Raw genomic sequence first — 23,576 nt, 5'->3', positions numbered from 1 at the left:
CCTCAGCTTTTGGATGTGAGGCTGATTGACTAATGATTGAAGTGACTGCTGAGTTCGTCACTGGCATCCCGGCAATACAGAGTGACAGTTTGTATGTGTTTGATCAATGGTGCATAGCTCGGGGACAGAGCGGGAGCAGGGGCTACGGCAACTCTCAAACCTCTTTGTCAATCAAACGGCCCTCGAACGGCACCCCATGAAATCCATTAAAACCAATTTAGCCCGAGCTGCACAGCTCAGAGCTCCATGAACGCTCAGCCCATGGTGAATTAATGATGGATTTTCAAAACTTTGGTGGTTTGAGCTGATTGCTGAGTATTATTTCCACGACCTGGTGTGTCATTCATTATTATGTGTTGAAAAGCGCTCTCAGTGAGGGATCGCTCAACATCGACTCCATACAGGCTGATCTGATTTTAAAAACGGTGTTTTTTGTTCCATTTCCTTTGCTCTTACAAAATAATTCTGCTGTTCTGTCGAGTGAGGGGATGGGCTGATTGATGGACCGGCTTCCTTTTGATTTCCCCCCGGTAACATTCTTCTGACTCAGAAACTATTTCTATAAAGTGCTGCTGCTTTTGGACTGTAACGTATTTACCTGTCCAACAGGTAAAACTTTCACCTCACTTAGAGCTCTGTCTATTGATCTTTAAAGCTTTGACAGGTACAAAAATATGGATTTGATCTGAAATGTTAGGCCTCTCAGGAAGTCAAAAACCAGAAAATCCAACAAATGTACAAAACTTAGGCGAACACAAAGGAAAAATGTCACAGATGACTCTTTGAAAGTGTAATCGTTTCTATCTTGATAGAAACAGCAGGATTATATACAAACATGTTCCTGTTATTGTTGTCATATTTCCTGCTTCCTGTTCCACTGAGCTCGATGTTCATGCTGCAGATGGTTTCAAACACTCACTGAATCACAGTTTTTCTACTCATGGATCTGTATGACGTCCCAGAGAGGGGATATCTCTAATATGGTCGTCCCAGAAGCCCCACCCATTATGAAGGCCGGGCAATCAGAACCTTGGATTAAAGGAGGGAGGAGCTTGTTTCTGACGAAGCATGAACTGAGGCACTGAGGCCCAGAATCAGATAAAGAAGGATTATTCTGAGCTGTGAGTTGTACAAAGCTGCTCTGGTAGAGTCCACCAATGACAAATTAGAGCAGACTTGATCTACTTTAAAGCAAAGGTCGAGTTTGCAGATGCGTTTGGTCCTAAAGGAGACCGAATGTCTGCCTGTAACTATCTGTTGCATTTCTTATGTATTTGTAGCTCCAGGGTCTCGGGGTGGGCAGCAACACCCTCACCTCCACCTGTCCAGAGGGGACAGCCAGGTGTTCCCAGCTGGGAGACACCTTCCTTCCTTCTTTCCTGTTTGCATTTCCACAGCTAGCAGCAGCTCAGCATCACGTCTTGTTGTGCTTTTATTTTCTCCTGATCCAGTTTCCGCCTCGTCTCCTTTCCCCTCACGCTTCTTCACTGTACGGCGGATGCCTCGTAGCAAGTGGAGGGGAAACCGGAGGCTGATGAGCCAACGTCATGTCGTATTTGCTCCGTCACATATGAGGCTAATAAAGTCTCTGTTTTCTTTCCTTTTTAAGGCTAATACAAGGAGGGTTCACTGATGTTTGCACTGTACTGTTGAAGTGTTGCACCAACCTCTGTCCGGACCCGTGACACGCAGCAGGAGGTCAAACAGGCAGGAAAACCTGAGCTCGAATGACTGTGACGGTCCTGTTCTCGCACTGCAGACCCACAAACAAGTATGTACATATTGTACAAATGACCCCAGAGTCTTCTGGATGGCGCCCTCCAAAAACACCGTATGAAAACGGTGCTGCAGCATCACCAGCCTCAGCTCGCTGCAGCTGCAGGATGTTCATTTTAAACACACGTGGCCTGAATCCCTGACTCTTCTCGCTGCTCTGATGAATAAACTGCGTCTGTGGACATTTCCTGTCCAGCCTTCGCTTCAGCCTCGGCTCCTGTTTTGGTTCATTCAGGTGAATAAATGTGGCGGTACCTTTTTCTCATGTGAGCTAACAGCTAACATACTGTATTCTGCACGTTACCTGCTCTCAGTGCTTCTTGTCTGTGCTGCACGCACACACCGCTGCGTGACTGTCACAGCGCTGACGCACTGATGCATGTGGATGAGCTACCAGGCAGCAGGGCTGTGTGTGTGTGTGTGTCTGTGTGTGTGTGTCCTCCTCTGACCCCCGGGCTGTTCCTCTGTCATGCTGCTCTCTCTCTCCTCCTTGCTCACTCGCTCATATCAGACATGTCATCCGCCGCAGAGCGCTCGGACACACTCGTGGGAGCCGCCTGACCCAGATCTGTCTTCTTTGCCCAGTTGACCACACACACACACACACACACACACACACACACACACACACACACACACACACACACACACACACACACACACACACACTTGACATTTGGGTCTCTGACAGGACATCAGGTGAGGACAGAGGAGCCCAGGTGACGGAGAGAAGCAGTGAACCTTTGCTGTGATATCGGCCCTGTGAGCCCGTGAACACGCACACGCTCGTCTCCACGCCGTGTTTGCCTGTCAGGAATGGAGGCGCTCTTTTTTTTCGTGGCTTTGGAGGCCTGACTCAGAGGCGTGTTTGTTATTTGTCCTCCTTTGAACAGCCAATCAGGAAGTGGATGACGGGATGTTGTCATTACATGCCGGGTGAGCACATTTAGGGTCGAATAAAAACAGACGACGATTCTGTGAATCAGATATTTATGAGTAAGATTAATGTTAGTGTTGATGATCTTAAACTGTTTGTCTTATTGACAGGTGATGCTGGATTTATGGAACTCAAAGCTTCTGATGCTGTGCCAAAAACTCATCGCCTCCATTTAAACTGCTGTAACGTGATGAAGTCAAACATCTCTCCTTAACGTCATCGAGTCATTCTGAGCTCCTAAGAACAATCGTGTCACGGGGCACAGCTTTAATATAGATCCTTTACTTATCCGCGTAAAAAGTCTGATTCCAGAGAGCTCCGACCACCAGGGCAGCAACAACAATCACAGCCCCATAACGATATTTAAACTGCACTGTAAAAACACAGAGGTAACACGGGTCATTTCAAAGATATTAGACTTAAAACTCACACGGAAACACTGGAATTCACTTTCCGGCACTACAGCGGCCCTCAGAGCGCGGCGGCCCCGGGGTCTTTCACACATTACTTGTTAACCTTTCTCACCACAGACGCACCGCCGTCACTGAGGAGACTCAGTGACGGCGGTGCAAAAAGACTTCTGCTGTTAGAGGAGGTGTTGGGAACACGGCATGCCTCTGGAACACTGCTAGTTTATGGGATTGGTCACTCGTGTCGGGAATGCTTACTGGCGAACAAATTTCCTGGATGATCCCTTTTCTGACTCTTCCGATGATCAGGTGCTTCTTAATGGAGCGTCGTAAACTTTTCCTCGCTTTCAGTTTATTTTCTATAAAAATCCAGAAACTTTGACGTCCGGACTGCCGCTTTATGTTCTTTAGGCGTTGTGTTTCGGCTCGACGTACACCTCGGCAGCAGACTCGCCGGCGACCAACAGGTAAGTCACACGGCGCCCCGTGAAATCCATTAAAACTAATTTGTCCGGCTCAGAGCTCCATGAACGCTCAGCTCTGGTGAATTAATGATGGATTTTCAAACTTTGGTGGTTTCTCTTGATTGCTGAGTATTGTTATGGAGCCAGTGTGCCATTCATTATTCTGTGCTGCAGAGTGCTCTCAGTGAGGGATCAGCACAGGCTGCTCTGATATTTAAAAAACACACTTTTTCTCTTTTCTTCATGATGATTTTTCTGCTCCGGGACTGAAAGTTTCGATGTGAGGAACATGCTGCACGCTACCAAACCACAGATCTTCCTCGGGAGGAGGCGGGAGCTCCTCATCCTCGTTTGGTGCAGCGTGCGTTGCTCAGAGACTCTCGAGCGCAGAGCTCAGGGTTATTTATTCACCTGTCATTCAGCATGGGTTTGCTTCTTCAAACAGGTCTCTGTCATCTCTCAGCTGCTGGTGCCTCCGTGCAGGTAACGTCACAGATTTACGGCCCCGAGAGTTCAAAGCGCCGCAGCCTGCGAGAAAACACACGAGTGGGCTAAAGACAGAAACCAGCCTGAAGACGAAGCAGCAGAAACACGACTGAAACGCAGGCGCTCGATGGCGTGTGAGGACCACCAGGATTCCCTCCTTCAGACTCAGCACACACTCTTTCTCCTTCATAGTTTTCCTGTGATACTGTTGAGTGTGGCGGTCACCACTGTTGCCTCACAGCAGGAAGGTCCCGGGTTCAAATCCACCGTCTGGCCTTCCTGTGAGGAGTCTGCATGCGTACTCCTCCCACACACATGCAGTCGGTGGGTGAGGTTAACTGCTGATTCTAAAGTGCCCACAGGTGTGAGTGTGAACGGCGCTCTGTTAAAGGCCCTGTGTCAGATTAGAGACACCTGTCCAGGTGTACCGCGCTGCTAGCCCTGTGGTAGCTGGGATAGGCTCCACCCTCGTCCTTCTCCTCTTTCATGGGTCTGCAAGAACCCAGGTGTTTCCTCTCTGTTATCATGTTGGGTATGTGTTCTTGTCTTTTGGTTGCTTCCTGTTTTATTTTGAAGGGTAGTTTTATGGTGCGCCTCATTGTAGTTGTACTTCCTGTTATTCGTTCCTTTGTGATCATCAGCCACACGGCGGGTTCGAGCCCTGTATTGCAGCCCTAAACCTTAACCAGCACTTTAATGACGGGAAATAGTATTTTCCCAAGCGATTTTAAGGAAAGAGCAAACATGTGTAGATTGAGTCCAAACGGTTCTCATATGTCCTCAGTTTTCCGATGTCGTCATGTAGGAACACGTTGGGTGCCCTAAAACGTAATATGTTGACGATTTGTCACCTAGTGTAAAATGTTACGCTTTGGGAGTGAGAACGTGTTGGACAAGGACGATTTAATCCGGGACGCACTCTCACTCAAAGATTTTTCGTGGTCTATTTCCTGGTTTCACAGCCTCGCTGTGGGATCACGCTCTGCATCGCTGAATCCTTAAAGCTAAGAAACAAACGTGCGAGCACATCGTTGGAAACATGAGTGGAAAAACACAAATAAGAGCCACACTGTAGAACCATAATCAACACCACAGTGTAATTATTTTCGCTCCAGTGTGCATTTACCCCAACACTTACCTCCTTCTTCTGCAGCCACGTGGTGCTGATCGGATTCATATTTAACCCTGATTGTATGTGATGAATATTTGATCAAACTAAATGTAAATGTGTGCCCAGCTCCATTCACACTGTGGGTTTAGTGCAGGAGGGGGTGGAGAAATGATGATCGCTTCCTTCAGGTCTGTGGAGTCTGTCCTTTATGCCTTTAAGCCTCCACTACCCAGCAAACATGGAGATCCACGAAAAACAGAGAAGAAGCATCGACCTTACTGTTGTAATAAAGGCAGAAAGTCTCCAGTTTTCCACGTCTTCCTCTTGTTCAGTGAGAGAAATCTGGTCTGTTTTGGACCCGAACATTAAAGTCAGATTCAGTCGCATCAGCAGCAGATCTCCACCTTTCTTCTCACAAAATGTTTAATTTTCTGCTCCTTGGTCCCAGACTCGTAACGTTTTGCCCAGGTTGACCCTCTGTGGTAGCCTATGTCACCATGCTCGGTCCCACACGCTTCCTCACTTCTGGATTCATCTCCGTCTCTTTATCTTCACTTCAAACATCTGATTCTTCTCGCTGTTACGATCGCCCATGAAACAATACTTATTCACATTTGCATCATAATTTCTTTTGTTTCCACACGCTGCACAACAAGCGTGCTGTACAATCCCAGCAGCCATGACACGAGAGGGGAGGGTAACCCCCCGGACAGGTCGCCACTCATTCCTGCTCACACTCACACCCATGTGTAGCTTAAGGTCAGCCGAATCAGCCGATCCTAACGGGCTGGAGTACGCGCAGTGAACACACGCAGACGCAGGAGGAACGTGCAAACTTGCTGCCTGTTTATCAAACACAGAAAAGCCCCAGGATTCAAACCCAGGACCTTCCTGCTGTGAGGCGACAGTGCTAACCACCATGCCCCAATAAACTTAATTCAGTTAAATTCAATTATACAGCGCTAATTCACAACAGCAGTTGCGTCAAGGTGCTCTATACTGTAAGGTAAGGACCTGCAATAACACAGAGAAACCCCACCAATGAGATTAACCTCTATGAGCCAGAACTCAGCGACAGCGGGAAGGAAAAACTTCTCAGGGTGGGGCTCAGGGTGGGGGTGGTTCTCTCCTCTCCACAGTCAGAGTCACCCTGGCTTCATCGCGTTTGAAGATGGCGATGGTGAAAATGCTTCCCAGGTGATGTCACAGTGACCATGTCCATCTTTTATATACAGTCTGTGTTTATCTTTCCTGTTTTCATGAGCAGGAGTGTCTCACCTGCACACAAACTTCCTCTGGTTAGGACGTCCAACAAAGACCTGTAGCAGATGATGACGTGATTTTTTATCGTAACCGGGAGAGACGGTTATTCAACGCTGAAACCTTTCTAAACACCGTTTCCCGTCTCCCTCTGTGAATTAGTGCTGCGCTGAAGCTTCATTCATGCCTGTGACAGTCGACTCTCTGAGGTGCGCCTCCTTTATCTCCACGGCCTCCCTGTTTCTGTGTGTGCGCCTGCTATAATAAGCCTCTCTCTCCATCTCCCTCCCTCCTGCCTTCCAGTTCCACTTCTCTGAGCGATGCGGGTGGAGGAGGAAGTGACCTATATAGGCTGCATCTCTCTCTCTCTCTTTTCAGTCTGCTCCAGCTTCCTGCCTCTCCACCGTGTGTGTGTGTGTGTGTGTGTGTGCGCATGGTGGAAATGAATAATTCAGCGGATGCCTCAACACGGCCGCCTTCAATAAAATCATCCCCCTTAATGAGTCTTAATGACAGCCACAGCGTGGAGACAATCAAAGTGTGTGTTATTGTGTGTTATTGTACGTGTGTGTGCGTGCAGGCAGTGCGTGGGTGGGTAGGCAGGGAGCAGCGGTGATGCCTGGGTAATGGCGTGCGTGCGTGGCGAGCGCGCCTGCGTGCTTGCAGGTGAGAGCGAGCGCTGCCTTTGCCCCGGGCTCTGTCAGGGTTGCCCTGGGTAATATTACCTGAGACTTTGAAAAGAACATGAAAGCTGACTTCTCAGCAGGGGAGGTGAGAGGAGAAGCTCGCTGGGGTGGAGCAGCTGAGGAGAGGAGCAGCTCACCTCCCTTCAGCTCTTCAGGCTGTTTGTGGGTTTGAACTCGAGAATGACTTCATCCTTCCTCCTCCTCCTCCTCCAAGTGTGTTCACAGCATCCCTCTGCCTGTTTCCCCTCTTTGACCACTTTATCGCGCTGACTGGAGGCTCCTCCTCTTTCAGTTTGGACCTTCATGTCTGACAAAAGGGAAAAAACAGGTCTTGTTTCAGCGATCGTTTTCCCGACAGCTGCGTTCCAACTTAAATAACCATACGACCATAAACACGCCTCTTCTTGCCTTTGTTTTTATCATCACGGGCCCTGAAACCTACATTCCTTCTAGAGTCCAGCAGGGGGCGACTCCTCTGAAGTCTGATTGGAGAGAAGTCTGAGAACATGAGCGTCCTGCTCAGCTGATCTGTGAGCTCAGTGATGATGAGGAGTTTACGTGTCAGCTGACTTAAGTCTGACTGAAGAAAACATGAAGTTTATTTGGCAAATTATGGAGTCAGAAAACTATAAAATACACGCTAGGCTGTAGTGAAATGTCCCTAAAGGGCTCCTGTAGGTATGCAGGTGAACTATCAATACGTGCAGTTCCTCTAATGTCCACCAGAGGCTCTAAAGCAGAAATAAACATGTTTACACGCTGATCTCTGTGACCACGTATGAAAGGCGTGGAGTATTTGTAATGCAGTTAATGCAGCCGCAGTTTGAGCTGCACAGCACTGTCGCATTCACCATCTGCATGATGACAGCTTGTAGTTTCAGCCCTGCGCCTCTTCAGTAGCTCCTCGGGTCTTGTTCTGTTTCATGTCACTGGTTCAGCATCATTGGTTGGTCCTGTGTGTAAACTGTATGTATAAAGTAAAAAGCTTCTTAATAATGAAGTAATTAACCTGCTCTGGGTTCAGCTTGTCTGTGCTGAGCTGTTTGAATACGCAGGTATCAGTCAGGGAGGTGACACCATCACAGCACATGTGACGGATGTTTTTCAGCTTTTCTTTGCAGATTTTCAGGTCTCAGATTTTTGATTGTGTTGCTGGCGAGAGTTTTTTGTTCCCTTTAAGAAGCTGACCACGGCGAGGGCGTCACACAGGTGAGGTCTCACCTGTGCTCTTTGGTGTATCGATGTTTGATGAGCGTTTATCTTTAATGTTGATTTTTAACATGTTAGTTGGAATGAATGTTGTGTTTTTAATCTTTTATTGGTGAGCAGTTTGTTTCGCTGCGTCTGATATTAAACAAACTATAGAAACATTTTGGGAGCCACACAGTGAAAATGAGAATGCTCGATATGATGCAGAGGAGACATGAGTGGCACAGCAGGTTTAATCATGAAAATGTGAGATTTAACCTTCTGCAGAGTTTTTTGTGGCATCCTGAAGATAAGAGGCTGCAGTGTCGCCGTCCTTCAGTTCTTTGTGGCTCCAAACCTGCTGGTGCCAAACGGACGACACTCTGATCATCTGCCATAAAGGAAAAATCCTTTATATGAAAATGTTGGACCCACATACCAGTCGTACCATCCCCCTCCCTCCATCCTGCAGCTTCGGTGCCTCTCCCTGGCCTGGTGTGAAATCGTCAGGCTGTGGAGCTACAAGAGTCCCAAAAAGAGAGCTTCACCTGTGTACACCTGTGAGAAGATCGACCGCCCGTCCCGGAGGTAACGCTGACAGCCTCAGAGCTGATTTCTTGTTTTAGTTAAAAAGTTTTTTACGACTACAAAAATATCCAAACTGCTCTAAAATTAGCCCATAAACTGTATATAAAAGATGGCAGTAACCACACTGACTTAACTCATGTAACCCAACAGAGTGTTCAGAGGCCCCCCCCCAGAGAAAATATTACCCACTATCATGCATCATGTTTTATTCAATAAGAATAAACTCACCAGGAAGAAGTTTACTTACTTGTATCCAGTCAGACGGAGGCGCCCCCTGCTGAGAACTCCGGGATACAAATGTCCGACATTTCAAAGTAGATCTCCCAGTTTCCTGATGGAAGACTATTATAATCTTTCTAAAAGAATAACCTCAGTTAATTTTTCTGTTGATCACAGCATAGACAGAGGCTTTTATTTTGATAGACAGGTGTGACTATCAAAATAAAAGCCTCATGACAGCTAATATAAATTAGGAGGCTTTCAAATCTCCACCACAGACACGAATTTAGCTTCTGGAAACTTTTCCGTCTCGTCCTCTCTGAGTTAACTTTCGCTTCGGTTGTGTGTAGTTTGTTCATGAACACAAGTCCGCTAAAACTTTCATAACTGCATAAACTATAAAGTACTTGATGTATTATGGTAAATACCACCTGATTATAATCATAATGATGCCCTCAAATTGCTATAAAATCCACCTGTTCTGTTGGTGCGTGGGTGGTTTCTCTCACTAATGTGACCCCAGAGTAAAAAGAGGAACGTGATGTGAAGCTAACACAGCGTGATGAGAGTCAGCGAGGTTTCAGAGGACCTGAAGGAAGACAGAATATTTGATGGGCTTCAGCGCAGTGCTGCTGCAGAGCTGCAACACAAGCATCTGGACCAACAGGACTGAGAGCTGCAGCAGGCAGGAACAAGAAGGAAGAAGGAACAGCCAATCATTGTTCGCTGGCTGTTATAAGCCCTTCCCACCACAGAGGCACATGCATGTTACCTAAAAAGGATTTGAAACCACGCTGATGAACCCCTCGCACCATCACGTTCAGCACAGGTGTGTTCACCTGCAGGGAAAGACGGCTGCTGCTAACGTTAGCCACACTCGTGTTTGTGCCTCCAAACGTGGATTCCTGCTCGGTGAAAGGTTAGCGTGGACTCTGCTGGAGGCCTCGTAGTGACCGAGCCATCAGCGTCTCCTCCTTTAATAAATATTCAATCAATTATTACGTGAAAATAAATGAATATTAAATAATAATTTACAGAAAAGAAAACGTCAGCATGACTCAGCTGAAGTTTAAAACCACGCTTTAACGCGCACAGATGACCTGTGAAGCTTCACTCAGGTGTTCACCTTCCTGTAACTGAATGTTCACCTCATTACTTTGATCAGCAGAGTGAATATTTTCCTCAAGAAGCTCCAAGAAAGGAGAAAGAACCCCAAAATGAAGCCCTTACGTTTATTTTCAGTCCATTTTCCTCTCGATCAGCTTCCATCTCAAACTCATTCCACCCAAAATATCATTTCCAGCCCCCTGACCCCATCTTTTGTGTCTCGGTTCGTCTGCTGCAGGCGTCGCCGCGCTGCCTGTTGTGTTCCAAAAAACCACAATGACCCTGTCGGCGCCCACCCGGCAGCAGATGTACGGGCCACGGCGGGCACGCCGGTGTCACTGCCCAAACAGCTGTGCCACCAGAGGTGGGAAGTCTCCCCGGCAATGATGGATGAGTCGGACAAGTTTAGGCGCCGCACAACTTGTGGACCCTGGAGTCTCACAGCAACTCACGGAGCAACAACACAGGCTCTGTGGGACGGGAACCTACAGTCGGTGTTTGAATAAATAATAATAATAAAAAACGGACAGATGTGCAATTAATTTTCATCAGCAGGCAATATTTACTGCATCTATAAATCTTAATCATGTAAGCGCGCCTGCAACACGGTGTGAAAGCAGCAGATTACGGCCGATATGCCTTCTTATGTCCTCGTATTCAAACATCCGCCCGGGGTCAAAATCAGAAAGTTGGACGTCAGGGTCAGCCGTGGGTGGGCGGGATTTTCACAATAAAATGCTTCATGAAATGAAAGTTTGAGTTTGTCACCATCTGAGCTCAGCTCACGTGTCTGTTTGTGGTAAACTGCATCGTGCAGGCGCGAGTCTTTAGATGCTCTTTATTTTTATTGATTCAGATTATTCATGTAAAACTGTAACAATGCTGTTAAACTCTGCTCTATTCTCACAGGTGAAGCTTTTGTCCCTGTGAAGCAGTTACAGTGACAAACAATCTGTGGAAGAAACTGGAAACTATCAAAGGAAACAGTTCACGTGTGATGGCTCGAACTCCTGTTTTTGCGCTGTCACCAGCCTGACTCCTAACACCAACTTTGCTGCCCTGCATCTTACTCTGGGACACTCGCGTGGGCGTGGCCTGTGGCTCTTTTGTCCGAGCAGACTGAGGGCCGTGAGCCGTGGATTAGAGCGTCCACAGACTGCTGCTGATATAAATCCTGTTCAGAAGAAGAGGACGCCTTCACAGAGGTGTTTGCGAGCGCTGACGTGCGCCTCCAAACTCAGTAACTGCAGAGCGCCCAGCCTCCTCTGTCATTAACATCAGCACAGATCACCGGGAGCTTCGTGGCTGAGCTGCTCCTGGTGGAGGTGACCTCAGCAGAGCTTTTCTTGGTGATTTTATGGGCTCAGCCTTCAGTTTAAGATCACACTGAATACAAAATAGAATCACTTTGAAGGATGGAAAACAGAGGGCAGGAACAGCCGATCATTTGTTGGAGGAGAAGCTGTAACGCACATTTGCCACTGTGGAGGTTACTTCATCTTTCAGGTGGAGCTCCTTTTTCCTTTTTATTGCTTCCTTTCATGTGGTCACTGTTCTCAGGTGCTCTTACTGACCAGCTCAGCTAATCACAGTTTGATTATTCTATATAGTTGTAGTCAGTGCATCAGCCGGATTTTACTGTAACATGAAACCATAAGCAGCCATTTTTTTGCTTCCTCACAAAGTAAAAAGCAGTTTTTTTCCTCTGTTTACAGGTCTGGAAATATCTCATCCTCCCAAACTAGTGCTGGGACTCTGGGACCTGACAGCTTAATAGAATGATCGCTCAAATCGACTTAATACTGCAAATTGGAAGTGCAAAGGTGCTGAGGGAGTTTACACAAAAACTCCTCTTTGGGGAGTAAACAGGAAGTTTCAGCGTGAAACATGTCAACAATCAGAAAGCGGTCCAAAACGGAGGTCAGGTGAACCTCGGCGGCGCCCCAGAGGAGCCACATTTGAATAAAATCTCATTTGACTGTTTGCACTTTGTTTCCTGCGGCGGTGCCCTCACGCTGGCAGCACCGCAATTAGGCGACGGGTGACGCTGGTGGTGTTTCTCATGGTTTGCTGCACACGCCTTCTGTTCCAACATCGCATCTCCCACAGCCTCGTGGGTAAAAGGAGACGTGGAGGAAAGAGGAGAAAGACAAATCTCTCCTCCTCTGTTTATCTGTGGCTGAATATTTTGTATGCACAGCCGGTCTCCTCCCCTCTGAAGGCCGGCTAAAGCGGCGTGCTGCTGAGGAGATAAGGACGTCTCGGTGCTGTAGTGGAACGAGCCTGTGATCGGCTCTTGGCGACCTGAAGTGGTTCGCAGACTTTGGTAAAGAAGCGTGTTTCTGGCAGCGAGTGTGCGAAGGGCCCATCCTCAGCAGACTGTCATCGCTCGTGCTGCCTGCAAAGGATTCCAACCAACCCCAATACCAAAGAAGAAGAAATAAAGACGAGGCAGAGCGGCGTGCGGCAGCTGTTCGGCTGTTTATCTGGTCGCTAACAGTTCTGCCTGCAGGACACACTTTAAGAGTTAGTTTCATAACTTCAGCTGTTTCAGTGATTTCTTTTCACAGTCGCTGCTCCTGCAGGAGCGCCGTGATCGTCGCCACTGTGAACACAGCTGAATGAGTTTGGACAGTTTGCAGGTCTGCAGCGTTCAGGTGTGTTAGCACATCCCACAGGAGTGGGCGGGCCAGCAAATTCACCCCGAGGTCACACCTCAGACTCTACAGGTTAAAGGTCAAAGTTAGGAAGGAAAAAGCCTCTTCTGTCTACAAGAACATGGCTTATTTTTGCAAAGCTGCATCTGAACAGAGCAACGAGTTCAGGAGCAAACGGACCAAAGTGCAGATGTTTGTGCATAAACACCTGACAGCAGCTGTGAGCACGGTGGAGGAGGGATGATGAACTCCAAACTGTCCCAGAGTCAGTGTGAGGACGTCTGTCCCACAGATAAAGCTGGGACCAAACTGGGTCATCAGCAGGACAAAGATCCAACAGAACGACTGAAAAAGGAAAGAACGGAGCTGCTGCAGAGCTCAGAGAGCTGTGCATGAACGAATGCAGGAGACCTGAAGAAGAGTGGACCAATCAGCAGGCCTTTGGGGTCTGGTATCAGAATATACCTGCCCACTTTTTTAGAGGGCCAAAGAAGAACTGGAGTTTTAGATTTAGTGATTTTCAGCAGCGCTGCCTCCTGCTGGACGGGTCCGTTCACGAACAAAAACCAAGCAGAGATTGAACAGCCACCTCTGGCTGTGCTGTGTGTGATTAGTCCCACTCTGCTATGCCAAAGTCCACAGTTATGCAGCGCCGCACCTTATAATTGCATCAAAGTGAAGTTTATCCCCCTCCTGGTAATGGTACTTGGCTTTTTATTCTGGCAGCAATACTGCTGCTCATAACTTCCATCATCAGCATGTCACAGAGCTGTAACCTGACTCGCAGTGCGAAATGATTTAGAGCAGAACTTGTATATAGAAAAGCTATTGATCTCCTGCCCTCAGCGAAGCCCTCCTTAAAAATTCACAGTGCCAATAAACACACATAAACCTCACCTGCAAACCCTTTGATAACAGCTCACACAAAGCAGCTAATGATTGAGTGAATCTGGCAGTTATTTACAGCTGCACGCTTTGCTTATTAAAAAGCGAGACGTGGCGCTCGGCGAGCTGTAAACGCCCCTGAAATTTACCTTTGAGCTAACGAGCGCGCGCTCTACCTGCAGGCCGGCTTCCTCTCAGAGCGAGGGTTAAGTCCCGCAGCCGAGTCTCATCTGTGTTAACCTCACCTGGAAATAAGTTTCATCTTCCACTGTGAGTGAATAAATAGAAATATCAGAATTCCCCGCAGCACACAGCTCCTCCTATTGCACCAGATGATATCTTCTTCTACACACTGTATTCCAGTGCTGCGAAATTCCATTATGCTGCTAAAATGACTTGTCCTCCTGCTGCAAAAGGTGGCGTCCATTTGCTGATTCTATCATCGGCCGAGCGCTAACCTCCGTTTCCTGACGCACACAAACACACACACGCACACACACTCTGTAATGATGTGCAGTGTCGGGTTGTTACAGGAGTTTCTTCAGATGACCAGATGGCTGCAGAGAAGCCGCCTAATGGTCCAAACACCCCTGTGTCCATTAAACACATAGGAACCAGCCACGCTCTGTATCACAGTAATGACCTATAGATTCTGCTGCTACTCCTGTTGCCGTCTGCAATTGGCGTGCTGGCCATGGAACACGCACACACTGACGCACTGCTGGACACCATTAACACACACTTGGTGAATCCTGCGTGCTCTAACTTTGCTCTTAATCAGGACCGTTAGTCACATGTCAGCCTAAACAATCGCAGGGAATTTGGTTCATCACACTTCGTTCCTTCGGCCAAACTCACCTGTTTCCAACCTTTTCCATCAGGATTGCGGCGCTCCGTCACCAACATCGCCTCTCGGGGTCAGATCGGATACGTTTATGGCAGCAAAGTGTCTCAACCAGTGTTGGGTAAGTTACTTTAAAAAAGTAATTAATTACTATTACTAATTACTTAGTCAATATTGTATTTAAAATACTTATCTAATTACGGTGTCAGAAAAGTAACTTAATTACTACATAAGTATTTAACTAAATACTTCTTAAAATCCATATAAACCTTGAGTGGACAAACAATAGAAATTAAACTCTTTAAATAATAAATACACTTTTTTAAAGATGGACACTCTACAGTACGCAGCGGTAGCATCTGTTCCACAATGTAGCCTGCCAGGGCTGGACTGGGACAAAAAATCGGCCCGGGCATTTTGACTAGAGACCGGCCCACCAGGTATTATAGGAAAAACCATAAAGCCTTTGAATGAAAACAAACGCTGCTGTCACAGTGATGTACACTGTCTTGTTGGTATATATGTATCAGTCTAATAAACTTAAACCTTCACCATCCTCCCTATTCTGGTATTCTAAACAGTACCTGAAAGTAGACTGCTTGGTCGAGTTAACCTCCTGAACTATCTACAACACATGGTGAAAACCTGAAATTAAGACGGAGAAGACTAGAGGTGAGACATGATCATTACTGATTACTGATGACAGATTTACATATATTTTCATAAACCATTCATTTACCACATCAATAAACAGCATGGCAGGGCAAAATATTTTTTCTAACATGGCAACCTTTAAAAAGTGAAAGGAGACAGAGAGACAGATGAGAAAGAAAAACTTAATTGACTTTTTGATGGCATTTCACACACAGTACTGGTACAGTATCTAGAAAATGTGGGAAAATACTGGCATCATATACAGTACTTTGCTACTTCTGAAGAAATTATGATGGGACCCTAAAAAAAATACTATGTACAATAATGGATTTCTATAAATTTTACATCAGATGAAAACGTTTGTTGTAAGATTCAGAGCGATAAACAAACAAGAGAGAAAAGCCGATCAGCTGATCACTGATCAGTTTCATGATTGAAGTAGAAACAGGAGAGGGAGGGGGAGAGAATGAGAGGAGAAGAGGCAGCTGTGCAGCGTAAACACAGAATAACTCCAGCTTTGTGTCTTTTTCATTGTAGCTGAAGTCCGGGACAAACTGTGTTCCTTTTCACCTCAATACCAAACGCGCAATATTTTCTCTGAATACAAGACGATTCCATTTTTTACAGGACGGTTGGAAACTCTAATGACTAACCTTATAAATAAGATAAAACAAGTTCAACATCAATAATATCATATCATCCGCCCAGCAGTATAGAAACGAGTTATTGTAACTGACTGTAAAAAGTCAGCATAACGAAAATAAACTCCACCTAAACTTGGTTTATATCTGACCCAGATAGACTGCAGGTCATAACTTCTTACCTGAAGTTCAGTTCACCGCCTCAGGTCTCTGCTCCTCCTGCCTTTCCGTCATCCACCTGCCAGCGTGTTGCATCTGCTGGCCTCCACCACTTGCTAATGTTGCTGAATCAGTGGAAGCTCCGCAATAGCCACCACCAAACAATTGAGTTATTTTTACACATCTCCCTTCATCTGGCCAATCAACCACCTTTCAGTGTTGATTTTCAGTGGAAAAAAAGAAGAAAAAAAAACCCATCGGCCCATAAAAACGAAAAATCACCGGCAAATGCCCGGTATGCCCGATGGCCAGTCCAGCTATGTAGCCTGCAGTCATTTTTTAAGCTCACCTTCAGACGCTTTCTGAAGTAAAATCAGGTTTTGCTGCTTAGCAGGAGTTGCCGCGGTGTTATCCATGGATGATGAACAAGGATCAGTCAGAAGTGTTCGTCTATGCTCTGTGTCAGGCTCTTCAGTAGATTACTCGTGCTATTAACAGCAGCCGATAGTTTTTTCTCCCCAGCACATAGCTTACATATTACTGTAATGTTCTTGTCTGCTTGTTTCAGAAAAGTGAAGAGACGGGAATATGTCCATGTTATAAAACAACCACTCGCTTCAGCCGAGTCCGACATCTTCCGCTGTAGAATACGACTATGCAGCAAACTGGCGCAAAATGACGTGCAGCTGCACTACAGCGATGTTAAAGCGGCAGAGTTTACTTCTACGTTTAGAAGATAAATTAATGAAATTAAATAATGATATTCAGCGAGTTTAATTATTTTACAATGTAACGCAAGTACATTGTAAGTAACTGTAATTAAAATACCTAAAAATGAACAGTAATTAGTTACTCTACTTTTTCAGTGGAAAAGTATTTTAATTACAGTAACGCGTTACTTAGTAACGCGTTACACCCAACACTGGTCTCAACCATTTATCCACAACTGTTGGCTCACTGTTAGCTCAAACCTTCAACTTTCAGCTAACAAAAACTGTTAAAAAAAACCAACTTTGTGTTAATAATTTAAACCTTCAGCCATACTATGAGCTTACAGTTTCTCTATTTATAATCTATTTAAAGTTTTATTCACCTGTACGTTTAGCTAAGAACAGTTTAATAGGACTTAGGGATTGCAGTGGATTCTGGGTAGTCGCCGGCATGTTGTTGTTGCTATCATGTAGCTAACATGCTAACAGGAGGGTGATCCACACGGACGCAGAAGCAGTCACTTTATTTTTAGCTTCACAACATCGTCTCACAAAACGTTTGTGGCGATGAATTAGAAACGACTGCAGGACGTCGTAGGACGCTTACAGGTTCGACTTTGCACTTTCAACAACTTGTACCCTTAAATAATAGTAGTCTCGAAAATGGCTTTCATTACATATGGTTTTATTACAACACTTTGAGTTCTGGTGCAGCAGCAGGGAACTTGCTGACAAAGGTCAGAGGTCAGAGATCGCCATGAGTTCAGTCTGTTTTGGTATTGGCTAACGTCTGTGTTTATAAGGTGACTGTGTCATCAGTCTAACTCACTAGTCTGATTTCTGGAGGTGATGTTTGCTGTCCACGCATCGTTGACTCTGTGACCTCAGCTCCGCTCGGTTCCTTAACTTCCAGTCCGGTCACTGGTGCGGTTATCACTTACATGAACAGCTGTCATATTATTCAGTCCGAGCGCTTTCCACTAGCCATACATTCAGATCATTTTACTGCTAATTTTAATCAAGTATCGCAGTTTATCTTTAGTTTTAATATCATAATAATGATTATAACCTTATCTAAGCTAGCTTAAATTAATCTAATAACCTCTGAGTATACTTCCAGTGAATTTCATTCATGAGTTTAGTCCAAGTTTATCCAGTATGCTTAGCTAATAGATACTGGGTGGGTGTATGGGGTGGATCTTCATATCCTTCCCTGTGGTGTGCCACAAGGTTCTCTTTCGGTGCCTTTAATGTTTCTGTTATTTCTGCTCCCTCATCAGCACATTTTGAGCAGTTTTAAGAACATTTCTGATCACGTCTATGCCAACGACATCTTGTTGTATGTCTCGAGATGTTCCTGAGCTGGAGATGCTGCAAAGCTGCTTAGACTCTACTGAAGCTGGACAGTTGACAGTTTTCTCCAAACTGATGAAGAGAAAACAGGTTGTTGTTTGTGTCCCTGACAGATTTGTGTCAAAGGTGACGGGAAGTCTCGGTTGTCTGGTTAAATCATCTGAATCCTCTCTCTGAATGCGTCGCTTTTGTTTGGATCACTTAGGAAATATTGCCAAGTTGAGTCACGTCACTGGAGATTGTTATTCATGCACTCATTTCATCATCGTGGTCATTCAGTGTTCACTTGTCTTAGCGAAGCTTGTTTGGAACATGTGCAGAACGCAGAGTCTTCCCTTTAAGATTCTGGTTTTGGCTTTTTGAGCTCTGCATGGACACACAGCAGCTTATGTCCGAGAACTTACACCCTCATGTTCCCAGAGGACCCTGAGGTCATGCGATCAGAGCTGGTTGTGCAGCGTACGAGGCTGCTAACTAAAGGAGACAGAGCTCCTCCATCAGTGACCTCCACACGTCTCTCTCTCTGAGACTGAGCTGTAGCCTCGGGGTCCCTTTTAAAAGCCAATAAAAACTCATCTTTGTAAGCAGTTAGTGATATTTATCTTGGTGCTTGACAACTAAAATGTTCCTACATTTTCATGTCAGCCATGATGCAAATAACATATCGTCCTGTTTCTTTCATGTAACTAACGTTTCTGTTTTTCTTCACATTCGTTTTCTTCTTAAATGAAACTCTAATTTCTGTATTTCAGACGAGTCGATGAGTCCACGCTGCCCCGGCGTTATAATTGTCCCAGTCTCAGGATGTCTTGACCTCAGCGGCGACCTGCTTGTTGTCAAAATGTGACTCATTACAAATGGAGACAGTGGGAGCCCCCCCGCCCCCCCACGTCCTCTGCAGGGTAATTGTTCTCAGTGTTTATTTTTAAAGGGTGTGTTCTGTGTGCGCGATAGCATCGCAGCCGTGCAGCTTTTGGGATCATATGCAGCACATTAAACGGATTAACCTTTTTTCCCTCTGTGACGACAGATTGCTGTGCATCACCGTGTCACCTCCTCTCCCCTCCCTCTCCTATCTTATCTCTCCTTCCCTTTGCCGCCTCATCCCACGCTCACTATTTTGCTCCTCTTCTCCCGCCGCGAGGAAATCTTCACCCTTCAGGCTCAAACATTACTGATAGCAGACTGACATGCACAGGAGACCGGAGGGCTGACGTGGGCCGGGGCGCTGAACTCTCTTCCAAGTGGCGCCGTATGTGTGCTCTTGACACGACGGGATCGTACCGGAGACGTGCGGCGTTCACCTGAATGTGAATGAAGCTTCGCATCACGTCGATGAGTCATAATGAGGCTGATAAAGCTGCTGAAGACTGAACGCGGCGTCATGCATATTCACACACACACAGATCTGTGGTGTGTGTCTGTCGCAGTCACTGCGGGCCACTGCAGCGAGGCGGGGTGGGGTAGGATTTCAGATTTAATTGTTTTATAGGAGAGTGACAGGCACACCCCCCCCCCCCCCCCCCCCCCCCCCCCACACACACACACACACACACACACACACACACACACACATCCCACATCCCACAATCCCTCCAGCACAGCTCAGACTGACTGAGAGTTCATTACAGGGACCGGGGACGGCCCTGAGGTACACATATGTGCGGGAGATAACACGGACTGGTGTGCACGCTGCCAGTGAGCGCACACGTGTGACGGCGTGCATGCACGAGTGTGTGCGCGTGCTCAGAGGTGTCATAATCCCGCGTTAATCAATGAGCGGCGTGCACGCGTCTGTTTCTGCTTGCTGCCCACTCTGTGTAAGCAGAGAGAGGAGTGTGGGAGTAGCAAGGTGAGACTCAGATATGGAATTAAGTACGTGTTATTACTACTGGGACAGGAGGCCGGCGGCGGCCTGCGCTCGCTGTTTTGGCTGCGGATAAAATAAAAGAGCACGTGCACGCCGCCGTCCGCTTAAATATTTGTGTAAATAGGTGGTGAGAAAGTTCTGGAGTTACAGCGGAGAGGAAGTAGCTGTTTAAACAGGACTATAACCAGGTTTGAAACGAGGAGCCGGGTGAAGCTCCCCGTGGGCGCTCCTTATTGAATGACTCACACGGCCTGACGTTTAGCTGCAGATACGCGACGGCGTCTTCGGTTACAGCCGCTCTGCAGACCAGACGTCACATAAAAGGTTTGCTCCAAAAAGAGGGCGCACCGGCCCGTATACAACACGTGCACCTCAATCGATTATCACATAATGACGGCCATAACGAGCCTTAATCAACATTCTCTGAACATCCTCCTGCACTAATGTACCGGCCCCTCCCACCAGCGCTCGCAGCTGATCAATTACAGAGCCATTACCCTGAATGCCTCGCAGCAGCTCTGAACATGCGTGCAGTCCACTCGCTGGTCTCGATGGTGGCCGCAGCAAATGAACTTAGCGAACAATCTTGAGGATCAATCCCATCACTTAGCCAATTAGACTATAGGGAGACAGACGGCCATTACCATAAGAACCAATCGATACGCGGAGCCAGGGCCAGAGGCGGGCTGTCTGGTCCCGTGGAGCCGCCAGGGGTTTGTGTGCAGCTAATGGAGGGGAAAGGGGGCGGGGCCGGGCAGGCGTTTTGATGGACGGCTTGGACGGGCCGGGCCGGGAGGATGCCGACCCCGAGAGCTGGGACGTCGTAAACATGAAGGAGAGGGCGGCGTGAGGGCCGGACAGATGGACGCTGGGATCAATGGCGGAGAGCGGCGCCGCGTCACCAGCTGATTTTCCTCTCAGCGCTCTGACAGCTCTCCTTTCACACTTCAGACAGCTTAAGTGGCCGACTGAGAGCCGATCGAAGAGTTGACCAAAATTCATTGTGTGGTGCATAACTCAATATTCCTGTTTTCTTCACGTTGGGCCGTTTCGGGGCTTTTGTTCCATCACACGCGTTGTTCATCAGAGTTCCCATTACTGGGAAACACTGACAGAACCTGAATAAATAAACCCCAGACAGTAAATGCATCCTAAAAACTGTCTGCCCTGTAATTACATACATTCACAGTCGTTTCCATACAAACAAGTTGTCATATTTACGGCCGAGTGTTGAAGCTGCTGAATATGAATGGCAGCTTGTTTTATGTGGATGCAACATTAAACCAGTCAGCGGCTGTTTGAGAGCGGCGAGGCGTTCTTTATTAAGAGTCAGAGCTCAGCGCCGCCGTGACCACGTACGACCAAACTGCACTGAGCTGTCTCAACCATCTTCCAAATCAAGGGAAAGACTGCGAGGCCATAACAGTTTCAGAGAAAGTCAGAAGACCTAACTGTAGGACACAAAAGTCCCAAAACAAGTCTTATATGTAAAATCAGCTATTAAAGACAGGCATGCATGACGAAGAACAAGAGGAATGCTGGGAAATGACCAGTAATGGGTCAAAGGAAAACAAAGGAGACAAATTCAACAAATGAAGAGGAGAAAAGTGGCAAAAACAGGAAGTGTGGAGAGCAAAAACACCGCAGTTCCTCTAATGCAGATGCAGAGGCAGCAGTGAGTCAGTCCCCGTAGACTCCCATGTTAAAACTTAACGGATACAAAAACCCTCCTTTAGCCTGTATCGATTGTTTCCTCCTTTATAACAACCATATGGGGTTCTGTGTGTGTGTGTGTGTTTGGGGGGGGGGGGGGGGGGTTATAGCTCACTTTAATGCATTATTGGGGGCGTGGCCTCTTTGACCGACAGCTGGATGATGTCACAGGCGGTCATAGCAGCTAGCTGTCTGCTAGCTGGACCTCTGGACCGTGTTTGTGCTGTTGAAGCATTTTTAATGACATCATGTGACCAACAATATGGCTGCTGTGAGGTCGCTGTACTAACAGACCGTCCAGGAAGTCTGAATCAGCTGATATTCTTTCCTTTGGTACAATTACTTTATTTATTATTAATTTCTTATAGCTCATACGACGATTATTTTCAGATTTAGAGGCCTCGAGTGCACAGGGGCTCCAAATCCAGCATTTTGAACACATCTTTAGAAAGCTACAGCTTTCACGTTCACATAAAATATTTTCAATCATTAAAATGTTTCCTTCTGTGAATTTGTCAATGAACATCTACAACTTTTCATGGTTAAAGCATGATGTGGACTGTGAGGAATCAGGACCCAAAGGCGGAGTTCAAAAACAACACTGAGCTGATTAAAAACTCCAAAACTGAGTCTGAGAATCAAAGAAACAAAAATCAGAGCACAACATGGGAACGCAGCAGGCCGAGGAGGAAGTGGAAACAGCTGAGGCAAACCGGCACAGGTGAAGGCAATCACTACAACGAGGCAGAGCAGGAAGTAAAACTAAATGTGATACCAAAATAAAACAGGAAGTGAACAGATGCAGAAGTAAACTAAACATTGGCACAGAAGCAAAAGGCGGGAAACTCTGAGGGGCTACATGAAGGTGAAAACCTCCCAAATAAGCAAACTAATAATCAAATCGAAGATATTTCATGATGAAGTCCAAAGACGCAGGACCACAACACAGTGAGGGGCGGAGCTGAGTGAAATATTTTTGACTGCAGAAGCCTCGAGGCTGATTCTCGAAGCCCAAAGTGACGATGAAAGCAGCTCAGCCGATGGAGATGAGACGGGTTAACTTCTCTTTGAATCAAAATGACTGAAAATCATAAATAATATCGTGAGATGTCTTAGGATATCTGCCACAGATAAAGGAAACGTTACAAAGGATTGTTGTGTGAAATATAACGAGCCCACTCGTTTAGCGGCTGAAAGCGCTCGGCTGATTGAGGGTTACGGGGACATCTTTTTCAGAGCTAGTTTACACGTATCCGTTTCTGTTGTGTTATAAGAAGAGATGAGAATTTGTGGGGTTGCCTAGCAATGTGACTCTAACGGCGGCCTGTCTGTCATTCAGTGTGTGCGTGGTGGTGGAAACGGTTGTTATGTGTGGGATGTCTCGTCTTTGTAGGGTTCGATAATCTTAAGGTCGTTTCTGTTCCAAGTTTCAGGTAGAAAATATTGTGTCGAACAGCTGAGCTGCTTGCTGGTTGTTACTCGACTCTCAGAGCAGCGCGAGGGTCTCTCTCTCGCGCTCTCTCCCTCTCGCCGCAGGGCAGGATGCCCTCAGGGGTGAGATATCCACTCGGGATTACTGTTGACATCTTCTGCCTCTCTCTCTGTTTCTCTTCCCACCACCGCATGACATCCATTCCTCCCACTTTTATCCTTCACGCTCCCAGCTCGCAGCTGACCCGGAGAGCGGCTGGAAAAACACTCTGAGTGTGTGACTGTGTGTCAAATGCAAGGTGTGCCTCTCTTCAGTCTAGATTATAATAATCGTGTTACTCCGTGACCTATCCTCTATCTTTTACACACCGGTGATTCAGTCACAACACCTGAATCGAGTCCTGCTCCGGGAGTCCTGCAGCCTGGC

The sequence above is a fragment of the Pelmatolapia mariae genome, linkage group LG16_19, assembly GCF_036321145.2.
Source record: "Pelmatolapia mariae isolate MD_Pm_ZW linkage group LG16_19, Pm_UMD_F_2, whole genome shotgun sequence".
Taxonomy (NCBI): domain Eukaryota; kingdom Metazoa; phylum Chordata; class Actinopteri; order Cichliformes; family Cichlidae; genus Pelmatolapia; species Pelmatolapia mariae.
Note: the sequence above shows the minus strand (reverse complement) of the source record.